At 34.2% G+C, this 17,473-nt stretch overlaps 1 protein-coding gene across 3 annotated transcripts in view; it reads left to right on the top strand.

Annotated features, from left to right (window-relative positions):
- Positions 1–17,473, top strand: part of LOC149790569 (uncharacterized) — a 191,274-nt gene that overhangs the window by 112,014 nt on the left and 61,787 nt on the right. The gene's annotated exons all lie outside the window — the stretch shown is intronic.

The raw sequence follows: 17,473 nt of genomic DNA, 5'->3' as shown, positions 1-17,473 counted from the left end.
CAGTAAGAACTTAATGTAATTGTCAACAGGAACTGTAGTGCTTTAGTTTGATACTGCGTGTGTGTGTGTGTGTGTGTGTGTGTGTGTGTGTGTGTGTGTGTGTCTTTATTGGTACTTTTATCACATTATTGGCTCTATCTTGCCGCAGAAATGGGAATTAAATACCTTACTCGGGACAGCCGACCCGGACCTGCCTGGGCTGGTGTCGAATCCGTGACCCTTGGATTACGAGTCCAGTGCTCTATCCGTTGAACTACCACGATTCTCATGTAGTGCTATACAGACTTTTCTTAAGTATAAAATATTGTTTTATGATTCCTTAACCTACTGAAAAATGCAGTAAAAACGAATCCTGTGTGCAAACAACGTATGGTTTAGAGACCAAATATTCGCAAACTGGGTCGCATGCATGCAGCAGGTGGGTCACTTCAATGATGAGAGAAAATTAAGATATTTATGAATTATAAATTCTAGTGGTTTACACTTTAATGGTGGTCCGCAGTAATTGTCGATCTTCTCAGGTGCATCAAGTTTAAAAATCCATGGTTTACATCGTATACATTCATATAATGTACTTCTACATTTGTGACTGTACACATAATGTGAATAGTTTGAACGACTCTCATGGCCAGGTGTAGACGAGGAGCGGAGTCATTCCTTTGTTGATATTGCGTAGAATATCATGTATACAGATAGTGTTATATTTATTCACGTGTCCAACTGATAAATTCATGGCGGTTTACGAAGAATTGATCAAGATTGTAAAGGTTGGATAGCTAAGTTTTATTGTCAACCTAACCTAATTCATTTATATAACAAAGTAAAACCAGTTTCGTCGAGTGTAGGTCGACTTTATGCTGCCTCTTTGAATGGGGGTTTGATGTTGACTCTCATGATTCAGTCGCGTTACCATATGTTGGCGTATTAGAAATAGAGATGTGAAAAACATTTCTTTTTAATGATCATCAAAGATCTGGGTTTTGTTTTGTATGTGTTACGCCAAACAGTAACACACATAGATTATTACTACTGTGGCTATTGGAGTAAAGGATCTTGCAAAGGTGCACATCTCTGTGTACAATCCGGCTGAGCTCTGGGGCATCATACCGCAGACATATGGTATCATGACCTACACAGTCATATTATCCTGATACCAGGCTGACCAGTCCTAATACTATCCTTTTAGTGCTGAGCGCCAAACGAGGCAGCTACTAGTGCCATTTTTAAACGTCTTTGGTATGACCCGGCTTGGGTTCAAACCCTCGACCTCCCACATCCAAGGCGGACGCTCTAAACCACTTAGGCCGCCGGAACGGTCGTCTGATTCGATGGCAGACGGCTCCTGTATCTGAACATTAAAGAAGGACCAGGTTTATGTTTACTAAATTTATCAACCCCTGAGTACTTGCATTTGTACATCAAATAGAGTTATAATTTATATGACTGTCTTGACACAATATATGAAATTGCACTTCTAGAGAGAGATACTGGCCTTCTTGAGTCTCTTGCTATTCATCGGTTTTATATCATTTTTAAAAGTTATATTTTGATACTTTCGTTCAATAATGCAAGAGACTGTATTAGAGAAACAACTACATTGTTGATTTTCATCCATACTTGCAGACAATACACGCATGCTTTGTTTTGAAAATGGTCATGAACAATTGTATCCATTTTAAAAGTCATATAATCATTCATCCATCAATGTATATACATGCATATAATACATCCATCAATGTATATGCATGCTTATAATACGTCTATCAATGTATATGCATGCATATAATACATCCATCAATGTATATACATGCATATAATACATCCATCAATGTATATACATGCATATAATACATCCATCAATGTATATGCATGCTTATCTCGATAGGTAAACTGATGCATACAATGTATATGGATACCAAACGTTTCGCTGGGAGCAAACACAGATGCTATACATAATTGGTCATCAAAGATGAAATTCAAGAAATGGTGTGCTTTTAGCTGTGCGTATATTTTCTTTTCTTCAGCAGTTTTTGGATTTTGAATAGTTATAAAAAAATTATGGAATTAAACTTTATTAGCTCAGAGATGATGTTTTTGTGACCTAAATCTCGTCCTTCAGTCGTTTTGTGTGTGGTTGCTTTGTGCAATTTTAATGTGAAAACTCATATTAACACGGCACTATTGTTACATTAAAACTCGTATTAACAAAGCATTATCGTTACATTAAAACTTATCGAAACGGCTCCATTGTTACATTAAAACTTGTATTAAAAAAACGCTATTGTTACTTTAAAACTCGTATTAACAAGGTACTATTGTTACTTTAAAACTCGTATTATCAAGGCACTATTGTTACATTAAAACTCATATTAACAAGGCATGATTTCTACTTTAAAAGTCGTATTAATAAGACACTATGTTACATTAAAACTCGGAGGTCCCGAGTGGCCGAATGGTCGAAAGCACTCTTCGTTACAGATCACTGCCATCTCACCTCTGTCTGCGTGGGTTCCAGTCTGGGATTCAGCCAATGTGGGTATGTGAGAAAGCTTGCCAGTAGGCTCTGGTGGGTCGGTGGTTCTTTCCGGGGTTTTCCCGGGTTCTTCCTCCACTATTAATACTGGCCGCCATGTATAAGCCTATCGTGTGCTGAAAAATGACGTTAAACCCTACAACAACAACTACATTAAAACTCGTATTAACATGACACTATTGTTACTTTAAAACTCGTATTAACATGACACTATTGTTACTTTAAAACTCGTATTAACATGACACTATTGTTACTTTAAAACTCGTATTAACATGACACTATTGTTACTTTAAAACTCGTATTATCATGACACTATTGTTACTTTAAAACTCGTATTATCATGACACTATTGTTACATTAAAACTCGTATTAACATGACACTATTGCTACTTTAAAACTCGTATTAACATGACACTATTGTTACATTAAAACTCGTATTAACAAAACACTATTGTTACTTTAAAACTCGTATTAACATGACACTATTGTTACTTTAAAACTCGTATTAACATGACACTATTGTTACTTTAAAACTCGTATTAACATGACACTATTGCTACATTAAAACTCGTATTAACATGACACTATTGTTACTTTAAAACTCGTATTAACATGACACTATTGCTACTTTAAAACTCGTATTAACATGGCACTATTGCTACTTTAAAACTCGTATTAACATGACACTATTGTTACTTTAAAACTCGTATTAACATGACACTATTGCTACTTTAAAACTCGTATTAACATGGCACTATTGCTACTTTAAAACTCGTATTAACATGACACTATTGTTACTTTAAAACTCGTATTAACATGACACTATTGTTACTTTAAAACTCGTATTAACATGACACTATTGTTACTTTAAAACTCGTATTAACATGACACTATTGTTACTTTAAAACTCGTATTATCATGACACTATTGTTACTTTAAAACTCGTATTATCATGACACTATTGTTACATTAAAACTCGTATTAACATGACACTATTGCTACTTTAAAACTCGTATTAACATGACACTATTGTTACATTAAAACTCGTATTAACAAAACACTATTGTTACTTTAAAACTCGTATTAACATGACACTATTGTTACTTTAAAACTCGTATTAACATGACACTATTGTTACTTTAAAACTCGTATTAACATGACACTATTGTTACTTTAAAACTCGTATTAACATGACACTATTGCTACATTAAAACTCGTATTAACATGACACTATTGTTACTTTAAAACTCGTATTAACATGACACTATTGCTACTTTAAAACTCGTATTAACATGGCACTATTGCTACTTTAAAACTCGTATTAACATGACACTATTGTTACTTTAAAACTCGTATTAACATGGCACTATTGTTACTTTAAAACTCGTATTAACATGACACTATTGTTACTTTAAAACTCGTATTAACATGACACTATTGTTACTTTAAAACTCGTATTAACATGACACTATTGTTACTTTAAAACTCGTATTAACATGACACTATTGTTACTTTAAAACTCGTATTAACATGGCACTATTGCTACTTTAAAACTCGTATTAACATGACACTATTGCTACTTTAAAACTCGTATTAACATGGCACTATTGCTACTTTAAAACTCGTATTAACATGGCACTATTGTTACTTTAAAACTCGTATTAACATGACACTATTGCTACTTTAAAACTCGTATTAACATGACACTATTGCTACTTTAAAACTCGTATTAACATGGCACTATTGCTACTTTAAAACTCGTATTAACAAGGCACCATGTTACTTTAAAAATGATAGGAGGCAGAATGTATAGTCACAAAATAGCCGTGTAGTTGTGAATATTTCAAAAAAGCTTTTATTTTCACCTATCTTTGTAACCTACTTAAAAGATTCGCAAAGACCAGTTCGCAAATACCAATTAATTATATATGATTAAACGAAATGGTTTCATGAAGATCGCAAACAATATTCAACAGATATTGTTTTCACAAACTTTAAAATATGTGAAATATGGCCAAATTGAACATTTCCATATGCACGATATATCATGGCGCGTATTTGCATAGTTGTCTGTGGCTCGAACTAACTCCATATAACTGTCATATTACCTGAATTAAATTAAACAGTCTGACTTGTTAATTTGACCTAGTTCCTGGGGCAGAACTGATATATAAGTGTGATATTCTGATTCTGTTTGAATATACAATATACGCATGGTGTCATTCCTCCGTAGTCATGATTGTAATATTGTAAAATTTGACCTCAAATGTGACTAAAAATAAGCTTCTGAAACATAAAAGTTCGTTGTTATAGTGACCTAATTGTTTTACGCCAGCAAAAAGATGGTGGAGCATATTATGCTACGAGATTTTCCGTCCGTCCGTTTGTTACTAATTATGTTTCCGTTCAATGAACACCATTTACATTTACAAACATTTTATAGATGGCTTATATCTGGGGCAAGGAAAGCCCTGTCGATTTCGGGGCCAAAAACTCAAAGGTCTCTGTGACTACAAGAACAATGGTTTCTGTACAATTATGTTATTTTTACGTCACAAGCCTGGACCAAACCTGGTGAATATCTTTCATTTAGGTTGATGACTGTGACTGGAAGAATCCAAGAGATGTCTGCACACCAATTTCAGTTATCCACATGGAGGACCGTTAAACACGTGGTAGTTGAATAATATGTCGTTTACGTTTACGTTACTTTTGTTACTGGAAGCTACAGCAGGATACTACCGTGGATCACAATATATTTAAAAAGTCGTCAGTAACTGAATAAATGTCATTTTATTTAAACCAAGGTCACTGAAACACAAAATGTATGTCACAGTGACAAATTATTTGCATGATAATGTTGTGGTCACCTTAGTACATCCACAACCGTATGAGCAGTAGTACGAAAATCTACTTTATTCAAAGAATAGGTCACATTAGCCTGTTTTAAATAGGTGGTTCATAGTGGTACGAAACCACATCCACCCTCGGTGTTAGCAGACAAATCCTCTCTCCCCCAACCAACTTAGGTCAGGTTATATCTGATCATGTTCGACTGCCCAACAAATAGCAGCGAGGGCAACTATACTTAGATAACACATCATAGCTTCAAAATAATACTGGTTTTATTACATCAAGCAAATTTATTTAATTTTAATATCCTTCACAAAAAAATAGTTGAAAACAACATAAGTTAAATACTTGATTCCTTGAAATGTTTTTAAGAAAGCTAGATTTTGATCATCAGCATTTATATAACCATGGAACATATCTGGATTGAAGGTCACGTGTTTGGGTGAGAAAATGTATTTCTAATTATTTTCTCAAATTTCAACTTTTCACATTAGATGTCGAGCACAAAATGAACATAATGACCGTAGGTTGAATGTTAATCACCAATATTCAGATTCCCTATTGTGTTAATTACAGTAAGCTAACAATGCAATATCCAGTACTCAGATTGCCCGGTGTGTTAATTGCAGTACATTACCCTTGTAATATACAGTATTCAGACTGCCCACAGTAAGTTATCAATATATTGTGCAAGTCATTTAATGGCGTGTATTAATAACTAGTGACAGGTAGGTGCTAGCGGTATAAGCAGGCAAAGGCCTATTGATAGCCATGTTATTCAGGGCATAATCAGGCTGTCTGACATTGGCAGTGTGCGATAAAAGACTTTTAAATTATTGGAAGTGTATTCTCTTATGAACGAGATGCAAGTGTGTCTGTCGTAAAATCTAAAGGTACAATATATAGTTTGAATGATAAGTATGAAACATTTAAATTTTTATGTCGCTGACCGGGCCAAACCCTTATGGAACGTAGTATGTTATTATGTTGCCATTCCGTCCATCCGGTAACAGTTTTGTTTCCGCACAATACCTCAAGTTGTGTATCATTTACAGTTACCAAACCTTTTGGATATGATGCACTAGGGGTAGGGAGAAAACACGTTGATTTTGGAGCCAAAATAAATTGTAATATTGAATAAAAAGAGAAAAATCATCACAACACGATAATGTTAGTTTACTCATCACAGTCCTGGATAGGTCTTTCGGGATGTCTTCATTTATGATAAGGAAGAAGCCGCTCGATTTTGGGTCAAAAGGTCCAAAGTCAAGGTCGATTTTGGGTCAAAAGGTCAAACGCCAAGGTCATTATGACTGAAAGAAGAAAAATGATTTCTGAACAGTTTCAGCTCTTGACTTTGTTCATTCACCACAGTATGTCGAAGATTTGCACATTTGGTAGGAAAAGAAGCCTATTGATTTTTTTATGATCAAAATATGAACGGTCATGTGAAACCGAAAAAAAAAATAATTGTTTGTTGCATAATAATTTTAGTCCTTTTGCAAAGTTTGTATAGGGCTTGCACGTGATGTTTGGAAGTGACCTAATGATTTGGAGGCAAAAGGTAAAGGTCAAGGTTATTGTGGCTCAAAGAAAAAAAAAATGCGTTTTGCAGAATATCTTCTATTCCAAATTATGTTCCTTTGCCACACTATGTGGATGTCTTGGAAAGTAAAATGTTTTGCATAATAACATTAGTTCTAAAGTATGTTCCTTGGCCACACTATGTGAATGTCTCTGAGAGTAAAATGTTTTGCAGAATAACTTTAGTTCTAAAATATATTCAGCTACCGAACATTTGTGAATGGCATGCACTAAGGGTAATAGAGACGAAACATTTCTTTTTGACATTCAGTTTTGTTCAAGATCGCTTACCATGGTCAAAGGTCGATGTGATTGAGACCTTTATGTCAGTGGTCACCAAGGTCAACCATGCACTACTCGTGTCTATATGAAAGAATACTTAATATAAGAAAAGAATCCATCGAATGTAGAGGATTGTGCAGTCGTATTCTGCATGAAAACATTCATATGCCTGAGTTTAATTACATACCAGACCAACACGAAAGCTTGCAAACTAACATAAATATTATTCTTCCATGCCATCATTTGATACCCCCACAAGTGTTGAAGCTACCTCAGAGGGGCCAATCTCACTCTGTGCTTATGTTTGGCATCCTCCTCAGCGGCCCTGTATATTTTGGCTTTCTGTCTGTCCACACTAGTGTAGTTTACCTGCCACGGGATGTCAGGTTAGCTTATCTGATCCTGTAGCGAGACACCTTCAGTAAAAAGGAATTATCATTTTGGATTCAAGAAGTTTGAGAAAACATTTAATTGCAGTGCAATAATTGTGAGCTATTGTTGGAAAGTTTCTTTGTTTGTATCAGTTATTATTGGAATGGTTCTTTGGTTGATTTCTGTTCGGAATTCATAGTGCTGCAGGGTTTGAAAAATATTGTGCCCTCAGGACAATAACCCATTGTGGCTACCATATTTTGAGTTAAGATAGCTCAGAGGGCTAATTAGTATAGTATCGTGGCTTGTTCTGCACTTTTTTAAAATTTATAAATTAAATGACTTGACTGAATTTTGGATTACTGAGTTCTTTGGTAGATGCTTGATAGGAGTTTAGAGTGCAAGAAAGGTCTGACTAACATTATACATAGATCTACCAGATGCCGAGTTCAGGTCACTCAGTAGGCTACTTGATAAATATATACGATATGCTGAATTCAAGTAACCCAATGAGCTACTTAATAAAGATCTACGATATGTTGAGTTCAAATAACCCAATGGCTTCTTGCTTCTTGATAAAATAATATCACTTGGTCTACATCTCTTTGTTAAAACATAACTATTATATATATATATATATATATATATATATATATATATATATATATATATATATATATATATATATATATATATATATATATATATAGTCGTGTAATCTAGCAAATGTATTCTCTCTCTCTGGGGCCCCGAGTGGCCGAAAGCGCTCTCGGTTGCGGATCACTGCCATCTCACCTGTCTGCGCGGGTTCGAGTCTAGGATTCGGCTAACGTGGGTATGTGAGAAAGCTTGCCAGTAGCTTCTCGTGGGTCAGTGGTTCTACCAGAGGTTTTCCCGGGTTCTTCCTCCATCTATACTGGCCACCATGTATAGCCTATCGTGTGCTGAAATATGGCGTTAAACCCCACAACAACATTCTCTTTCTCTCCTTACATGCATACGTACATACATACACCTCTCTCTCTCTCTCTCTTTCTCTCTCTCTCTCTCTCTAAAATTTAAGAAACTGTTTTTGAAAACCATTAAAAGCAGCATTCAGCAAGTTGGTATCTATTTTTATGAAATATGGTAAAGCTTGGTACTTTGTACAGAATATTAAAAACACACTCAGTGGGTTGTATATATTACCCTTTTGATAGAATCCCACAGCAGTTGCATATATATTCTTTTTAATCTTATCATCCTTTAGTTTATATCTCTTGTTCCAGGCAAGTTAAAATTAGCACACTTCAGATCTTTCTCTTCCTTCAAGTGTGAGAAACTGTCCCGACTGATATATGTAGCCTATCTGGTGAAAAATATCACATCTGTATTAAAAGCCACTTCAGAAAGAGAGTGAAACACCCTAATTGCATTAAGTTCCATCTCCATCAGATTTAATACAGGTCTCAGTTAATACTTATCAACTGTTGTTGAATGAATCCATATGTCAGGGCTTTATGGTGGTCCACATCCCAGTTTGGGTTTTTTATTGTGATGAATGTCCAGACTGGTTTACCAAGGACTAATTTATCTGTGGAATTTGTGGAATCATGCCAGGGCATCACACTTCACACAGCAGATAAAATCACTACAGTGGCAAATTTATTAATGTTGTGGGTGGGGTAAGGGAGAGCGTGGAGTTACTAAGGCTCCATCTTTTACCACACATCCAGCTGTATGGTCAGACAGTTTGGCCTGTGTTTGAAAATTGCTCTCTGTCCCCCTCCCCGTTTCTTCACTCAGGTTTCCAAATCTAGTATAGAGTATCAGATAACCTACTATCAACCTGGAAATACATATTATCATTGATACAGAGCATCCCTCAGGGTGCTGACTTATGTCTTATTTTAATCCATTAATTTAGTAATTGTGGCCAATGAAAGTCAATGATGGGGCACTTTACTTATTAAGGCCTGAATTAAAAAGCTTTGGTTTGCCCTGTATTAATTGACCACAATAAAACTCTCACACCCAAAGAGTTCTATTCTATTCTACATTTTTTCCATATGGAACCAAATATTAAATGGCAGGACATTAATAGAGATATTTGTGACAAGTGGCTCTTCAAGCAAATAACCAAGTGTTGACAAATTATAATTATGGATTTTAAATATTGTCAAGCATTACACTTTTTAAAGTCTTGAGATCAAGTTTATGTAGGTGCTATGCTAACAAGTTGAAAGAAGAATGCTTGAAACTCCAAAAATGGGTTCCAATTTTAGTCAACATCCAATGACTGCATACTTTGTATTTATGTAATAGCATTTTTTGATCATTATTTGCCAAGGATGGTAAACATTTAATCTATTTGATCATTATTTGCCAAGGATGGTAAACAGTTAATCTATTTGATCATTATTTGCCAAGGATGGTAAACATTTAATCTATTTGGTCATTATTTGCCAAGGATGGTAAACATTTAATATATTTGGTCATTATTTGCCAGGGATGGTAAACATTTAATCTATTTGATCATTATTTGCCAGGGATGGTAAACATTTAATCTATTTGATCATTATTTGCCAAGGATGGTAAACATTTAATCTATTTGGTCATTATTTGCCAAGGATGGTAAACATTTAATCTATTTGGTCATTATTTGCCAAGGATGGTAAACATTTAATATATTTGGTCATTATTTGCCAAGGATGGTAAACATTTAATCTATTTGATCATTATTTGCCAAGGATGGTAAACATTTAATCTATTTGGTCATTATTTGCCAAGGATGGTAAACATTTAATCTATTTGATCATTATTTGCCAAGGATGGTAAACATTTAATCTATTTGGTCATTATTTGCCAAGGATGGTAAACATTTAATCTATTTGGTCATTATTTGCCAAGGATGGTAAACATTTAATCTATTTGGTCATTATTTGCCAAGGATGGTAAACAGTTAATCTATTTGGTCATTATTTGCCAAGGATGGTAAACATTTAATCTATTTGATCATTATTTGCCAAGGATGGTAAACAGTTAATCTATTTGATCATTATTTGCCAAGGATGGTAAACATTTAATCTATTTGATCATTATTTGCCAAGGATGGTAAACAGTTAATCTATTTGATCATTATTTGCCAAGGATGGTAAACATTTAATCTATTTGGTCATTATTTGCTAAGGATGGTAAACATTTAATCTATTTGATCATTATTTGCCAAGGATGGTAAACATTTAATCTATTTGATCATTATTTGCCAAGGATGGTAAACATTTAATCTATTTGATCATTATTTGCCAAGGATGGTAAACATTTAATCTATTTGGTCATTATTTGCTAAGGATGGTAAACATTTAATCTATTTGATCATTATTTGCCAGGGATAGTAAACAGTTAATCTATTTGGTCATTATTTGCCAAAGATGGTAAACAGTTAATCTATTTGGACCACCTTGTTTCTGCATGAAAACAAAATTTATTGAATATTTGCAAGTTCAAGGTCAATCTGATGGATCAAACCTTGAATGTAGGTCAACAGCTCTCTCTGCCATTGTTGCTATGTAATTGCCTATGCCCTTGGACATTATCACTAGCCCGAGCAGCCCAGCAGACATGTGTATTAAGGGTAACAAAATGGCTGCAAACAATTTGCCCCATTGTGTATTTTGTTGTGATAACTTGCTAAAGTCAATCTATTAAATAAGTACAATTCTTTGGAAAATTGTGCTAATGCATTTTTGGAAAACATAAAATTGCCATTGTTCATTGGAGCATGCCATTGTTAAATCTTGCTTCATGGATGCATAGTTTTTGCATGTGGTCAAGCTCTTTAATTCTGGAGTCAGTAAATCTTGCATGTAGTCTCCAATCCCATACTACCTCATTTGAAGTGATTGGTTTTGAATAAACCAGAACTGATTAATTTGCATTGATAGCCACCATTCAGACTTCTTCTGCTATTTATGAAACAAGGTTTAATTGAGAAGTTAGGCATGATCAAACTATTTTTTCATTCATAAGTCAATCCTACAGGCATTCAAGTCATCAGGGACAGGACACCAGTCTGGAAGAAAGATGAGGCAAGGCTAGCTCCAATTTCAATAAATTTCTAATTAAAAAAACAAAACAATTATGATACAAAATATTGATGTTGATATAGTGAAATTGTACTGAATATTATGCATTCCCTAAGATAAATTTTATATATATATATATATATATATATATATATATATATATATATATCCTCCAGTCAGCAGGGTTTGTTTGTATTTGCCAGAAGTACCATGTGATAAGAATCAGTAGAATTTGAAATCAAAGGCTTAATAATGCAATTCCAGTTTTATGTTCGCAAAATTTGAAATTTGAAAGCTTTTAATTAGACATTTTATTTTCTTAAGTTGATAGGAGTGCATGGAAAATAGAAATGCTGCCATATTTTCTTTTGCAAATTATGTTTTTTGTCAGGATTGTTTCATCTACACAGAGATTTAACCTGGTGTTGACTTGATGCTCCTAGGGGTTATATGGTTTCTAGTGTGCATGCATTACACATCAAGGGAGATAATTGAGCTAATTGTTGGCATGTGCCCTTTATACTGACCACATAGAGCTTTATGGAATGTCTGCAGAGAATAATGTACATAAGAAAATGGACCCCCCCAGACCAAAAGGTTCCAGTATACATATTCAGTACACAGCACTAATTACCCCATCCCCCACTGACCATAAAGATCACATTCTGCAGACCTATTAGTGGCATTCCTCTCACTTTGTTTCACTCATCCAACAGTGGCCAGACAGGAACAGGTCATTTTTCACTAAAAGGTTCTGGCTTTGGGCTAGATACTATTCTAGCATTCCAAACTTATTGGTCTGGCATAAAATAAGTATTCAAAGAGTCAATTCATAGACATGGAATTCCTTCTCATTTCCAAGATGTGCTGGTCTTCGTGAATTATTTCTAAAGCAAGAGACAGGCAATAACTGATTTCCCATGTGGCATATTTGAGGTATTTAAGATTTTTAAAATTTATATTATTTCCAAAGTGGTTCTACGCAATCACCTTGAGAGGATTATGATATGAATGTTGTCATGAATGCATTCATTGGTAGGAACTTGTCGGATTGTCTTTTTTATATAGAATTTTAATTTTATTCCATTTATAGAACAGAGATTATTTTATGAGGTTCATTAGGTCAGGCATGTAACGTCAGCTCACCCTACACAAATCATGTTCTCATTTTCTTGTCATTCATTGTATATCCATATTAATTAGACATGGTTGTCATTCACTCTATATCTGTATTAATTAGACATGGTTTTCATTCACTAAATATCTATGTTAACTAGAGATGGTTGTCATTCACTGTATATCCTTATTAATTAGACATGGTTGTCATTCACTAAATATCTGTATGAATTAGACATGGTTGTCATTCACTGTTTATCCGTATTAATTAGACATGGTTTGAATATGGTTATACAGACCATCTTTCCATTCATTGTTTAGTCATATCACATGGTTGTCATTCACTGTATATCCATATTAATTAGACATGGTTGTCATTCACTGTAGACATGGTTTGAATATGGTTATACAGACCATATTTCCATTCATTGTTTAGTCATATCAAGACATGGTTTAAATATGCATGTAAGTGTATAGTTCATTTTGATGGTCACCATATCAAATATGAATTACAAATACTAATAGTTATTTTGATATATTTTTGGCATAGAGTTAATAATTCTGTTAATCTGGATCATTGCAATGCAGGTTGTAGGTTCGATCCCCAGCCAAGTCATACCAAAGACTTACAAAAATGGTGCTAACAGCTGCCTCGCTTGGCGCTCAGCATTGAGAGGTTAGTGTTAGGACTAGTTGGCCTGATGTCAGGATAATGTGACTGTGTGGGACATCATGATGTATGTCTGCGGCATGATGCCCCAGTGCTAGACATGACTATAAACTGCCACACTGCAGACATCATAGTGATATGACTGAAAAATTGTTAAAGCTACATTACAAATCTAAATCACACACACACACACACACACACACACACACACACACACACACTTATAATGTACATTGATAATCCTCATTAGCACATAACTGTAATGAATATAATTTTAATATGGAAATAAGTAGATACAGCATACATGCTTTTTTAAGTGGTCTGGAGAATGATCTGGAATAAAACAGACTTAAACTTGCAGTCACTTGCAATAATCGATTGGTTATGATAAATAATATAAAGCTGTAATAAATAAAGCAACATTTTAGAAAATGTCAATTACATTTTGTTTTATTTTATATTTTAAATAAAGCAAGAATCTCTTTCTACATGGTAACTGCAAAAGAAATTACTCTAACAAATTTAGCAAGAAGAAAGCTAAAATGAAGTCATAATCTTGTTTTATTACTACAAAGTGGAGTTCAAATCTTGTCTTGTTACTACAAAGTGATTTTGCTACTTAACCCAAGGACCCATGTCAACTTTGATCTGACAGCCTCATGTCTCAAAATGGCAAATTGGTCAATATGGCAGCCATAATTCCATGTCAATACTGGTCCGCTATTCAGTCTGCACAATACCATAGCATCAGGAGATGATGGTGTACACAAAAGCATCAAGCAGAGACCTTGAATATTGTGAACTTAATAATTGGGAAAAATTCATTAATCATTGTCAGCTGGCTCTGCGTTTGAATATGTAATTGCATGCAATTTAAACAAGTGCATGATACAAATTGGAATGCAATTTGCATCATTGGGTTTAAATGTTAATAATTCTACACCAGAAATGTAGTGAATATCTTTTTTGACCATCATAGGTTTCAATACAAATTAAAGATCTTTCCATAACATAATTTTCATCAATAATTAAATAATTAATGCGCATAGTCATTAGTCTTGATTGCCATATTTGTTGGAATATTTACACACCCTTCCTTGGGTAAATATCTTGTAAAGTTATCAGTGTCTAGCTGCATGTGATTAGTTCCTAGCATGGCATCATGGAAGGAAGCAGGTTTTAAACTTCACCTTCAGTACTATAGCACCATGCATGCTTTGTGCCTGAGGGTTTTAATGGAACTTCCCCCATACATGCCTTTTTCTGAAATATTCTAATGGAACTTTAACCACCATGCATGCATTTTTCTCATATGTTTTAACCGTGTGGACTAAATCAGCCATAATTACAAATCTTTTAGGCATTTCACTGAGCATGACCATAGGTTCCATCCCAGAGTTTTACATTTTTGCGTAGTTTTCAAAATTTAAAGGAAAAATTATTCCACTGAAAATAAAAGGTATTCCCCACTTGTAACCATTATTTGTAATAAAGGGCATGTGTATATTCAAGGGGGTTTCAAGAACCCATAATTTTCCTACGTTCGATATCTGAATGATGTGGGTTGATTTGAGTCCAAGAGTAAACAACTAAACCGTACTAATGATGTTCATATCATTTGGATATCTTCTTACCTGTTCATAAAGTTTTACAATTATGTCAGACATATTTGTCGGCAGAAAATTAGTATTCCTTGTGGCTTTAGAGTTGCATTAAGTTGAAAGGGTCTTTCAGTGATCTTTATAGCATATTTCCATTTCAGATTCAATGTTTGACAACTTGTAAATACATGTGGAACCACAAAGCCTCCTGCCACTATTTCGAATTACTAAGCTACATCAGCAAATAATTGACTGTTTCATGAATATAGAATGACCAATCAAATGTGACTTTAGCTCATTTTAAATATCTTGGTTGTTTTTGTCATGTGACTTGAGCATCTGGATTTATCATGTGACTATCACATGATGAATATCTAGCCATATGACTTTTATCATTGTTCAGCAATGTGTCTGATTGTTTTGAACAATTTTGTTACAGTATAACATTTTTTTTTATATATACCAATGCGTCAATGATAAAATGAGCCAAACATATGTTATTATTTTCTGTTTTAAGTTTGGTAGTATATAAAAAAAAATTGATCCGACTTGAAGTTAGGGCATGTATCATGAGGATCTGAAGTGCATTGAATAATGTGTGAGATCCACACTGTTATTGAGATCATTGAATAATGAGTGAGATCCACACTGTTATTGAGGTCATTGAATAATGAGTGAGATCCACACTGTTATTGAGGTTATTGAATAATGAGTGAGATCCACACTGCTATTGAGGTCATTGAATAATGAGTGAGATCCACACTGTTATTGAGGTCTTTGAATAATGAGTGAGATCCATACTGTTACTGAGGTCATTGAATAATGAATGAGATCCACACTGTTATTGAGGTCATTGAATAATGAGTGAGATCCACACTGTTATTGAGGTCAACGAATAATGAGTGAGAACCACACTGTTATTGAGGTCATTGAATAATGAGTGAGAACCACACTGTTATTGAGGTCATTGAATAATGAGTGAGAACCACACTATTAGGGGAGTCATATTTCTGATCTGATTTTGATTATACATGGTACATGTGTTGATATTTTCAGGGTCTTGGATGAATGTTCGATAAAAGCAGTATCCACACATACTCGATGAGCAGGTCTTGTTTGTGATGGGTGTGCTTGTTAGCACCCTGGAAGCCATATATATATTATCTAATTTTGATCCAGTGTCAAATATGCTTATATGATCAAGGTCTTGTTAGCACCCTGAAAGCTATATATATATTATCTAATTTTGATCCAGTGTCAGATATACTTATAATGATCAAGGTCTTGCATGTGTTTGATAATGTGTCAATAAGTTGATCTTGCATGCATTTGGCTGCACTTGTTACAACTCATGCAATTGGCTGCACTTGTTACAACTCATGCAATTGGCTGCACTTGTTACAACTCATGCAATTGGCTGCACTTGTTGCAACTCATGCAATTGGCTGCACTTGTTACTCATGCAATTGGCTGCACTTGTTACAACTCATGCAATTGGCTGCACTTGTTGCAAATTATGTGATTGGCTGCACTTGTTATGAATCTAGAGACCTTAATTCTGAAGCATGTTTGATCAAAATTGTTAAAAAGGCACAAAAGCATTAATATCTTGCATGAGTGTAGTTATGATCAAGTGTGATGCATACCGTTGATCTGATATTGCATCAGATTTATCCATGCTTGTTAGCATCTTTTTGGTCATAAATGTGTTTATATATATATATATATATATATATATATATATATATATATATATATATATATATATATATATATATATATATATATCCATGTGAACAATATTAAGCCTGGTTGGGACTTTTTTTGGCATTATTTGGACTGTTTGGCCATATTTTTTTTGCTATGAATTGTGTGGAACATTTGCCTATAAATTCATCATGATGTCGGCTTATATCACCTATTATTGTTCTTGTAGCCCTTGTTGATATTGGGGTTGTCACAAAGTGTGACTGATTTGCCCTATTATTGTTCTTGTAGCCCTTGTTGATACAGGGGTTGTCACAAAGTGTGACTGATGTGGAATCAAAAGCACACTTCAACTAATGACTCCAATAATGTCAAAGATGATATGATGGAGTGCTTGAGCAATTGGTATATCATTAGACTGGCATGCAATTGATATCCTTTGACTCAGGATACTGTTATGTTTAGGCTCTTAATAAACGCAACTAGCAAGCCAACAAGTTTTGTAAAATTTAAGAAATAATTTATTTCCCTAGACAAACAAGGTAAAATTGAGAATAAGAACATACAGTTCAAGGAATCAAATCCAAAAATAATCCAAGAATAATCCAAGAATTAAAAAATAGAAGTCCTAGAAATAAAAATTCCTGAAAAAAATCCAAGATGGAGGACGATGATGTATGCTATGGTCAGT

Source organism: Sinohyriopsis cumingii, chromosome 10 (assembly GCF_028554795.1).
Source record: "Sinohyriopsis cumingii isolate HCF-2022 chromosome 10, ASM2855479v2, whole genome shotgun sequence".
Classification (NCBI taxonomy): domain Eukaryota; kingdom Metazoa; phylum Mollusca; class Bivalvia; order Unionida; family Unionidae; genus Sinohyriopsis; species Sinohyriopsis cumingii.
This window is presented reverse-complemented; position numbering and strand designations above follow the sequence as displayed.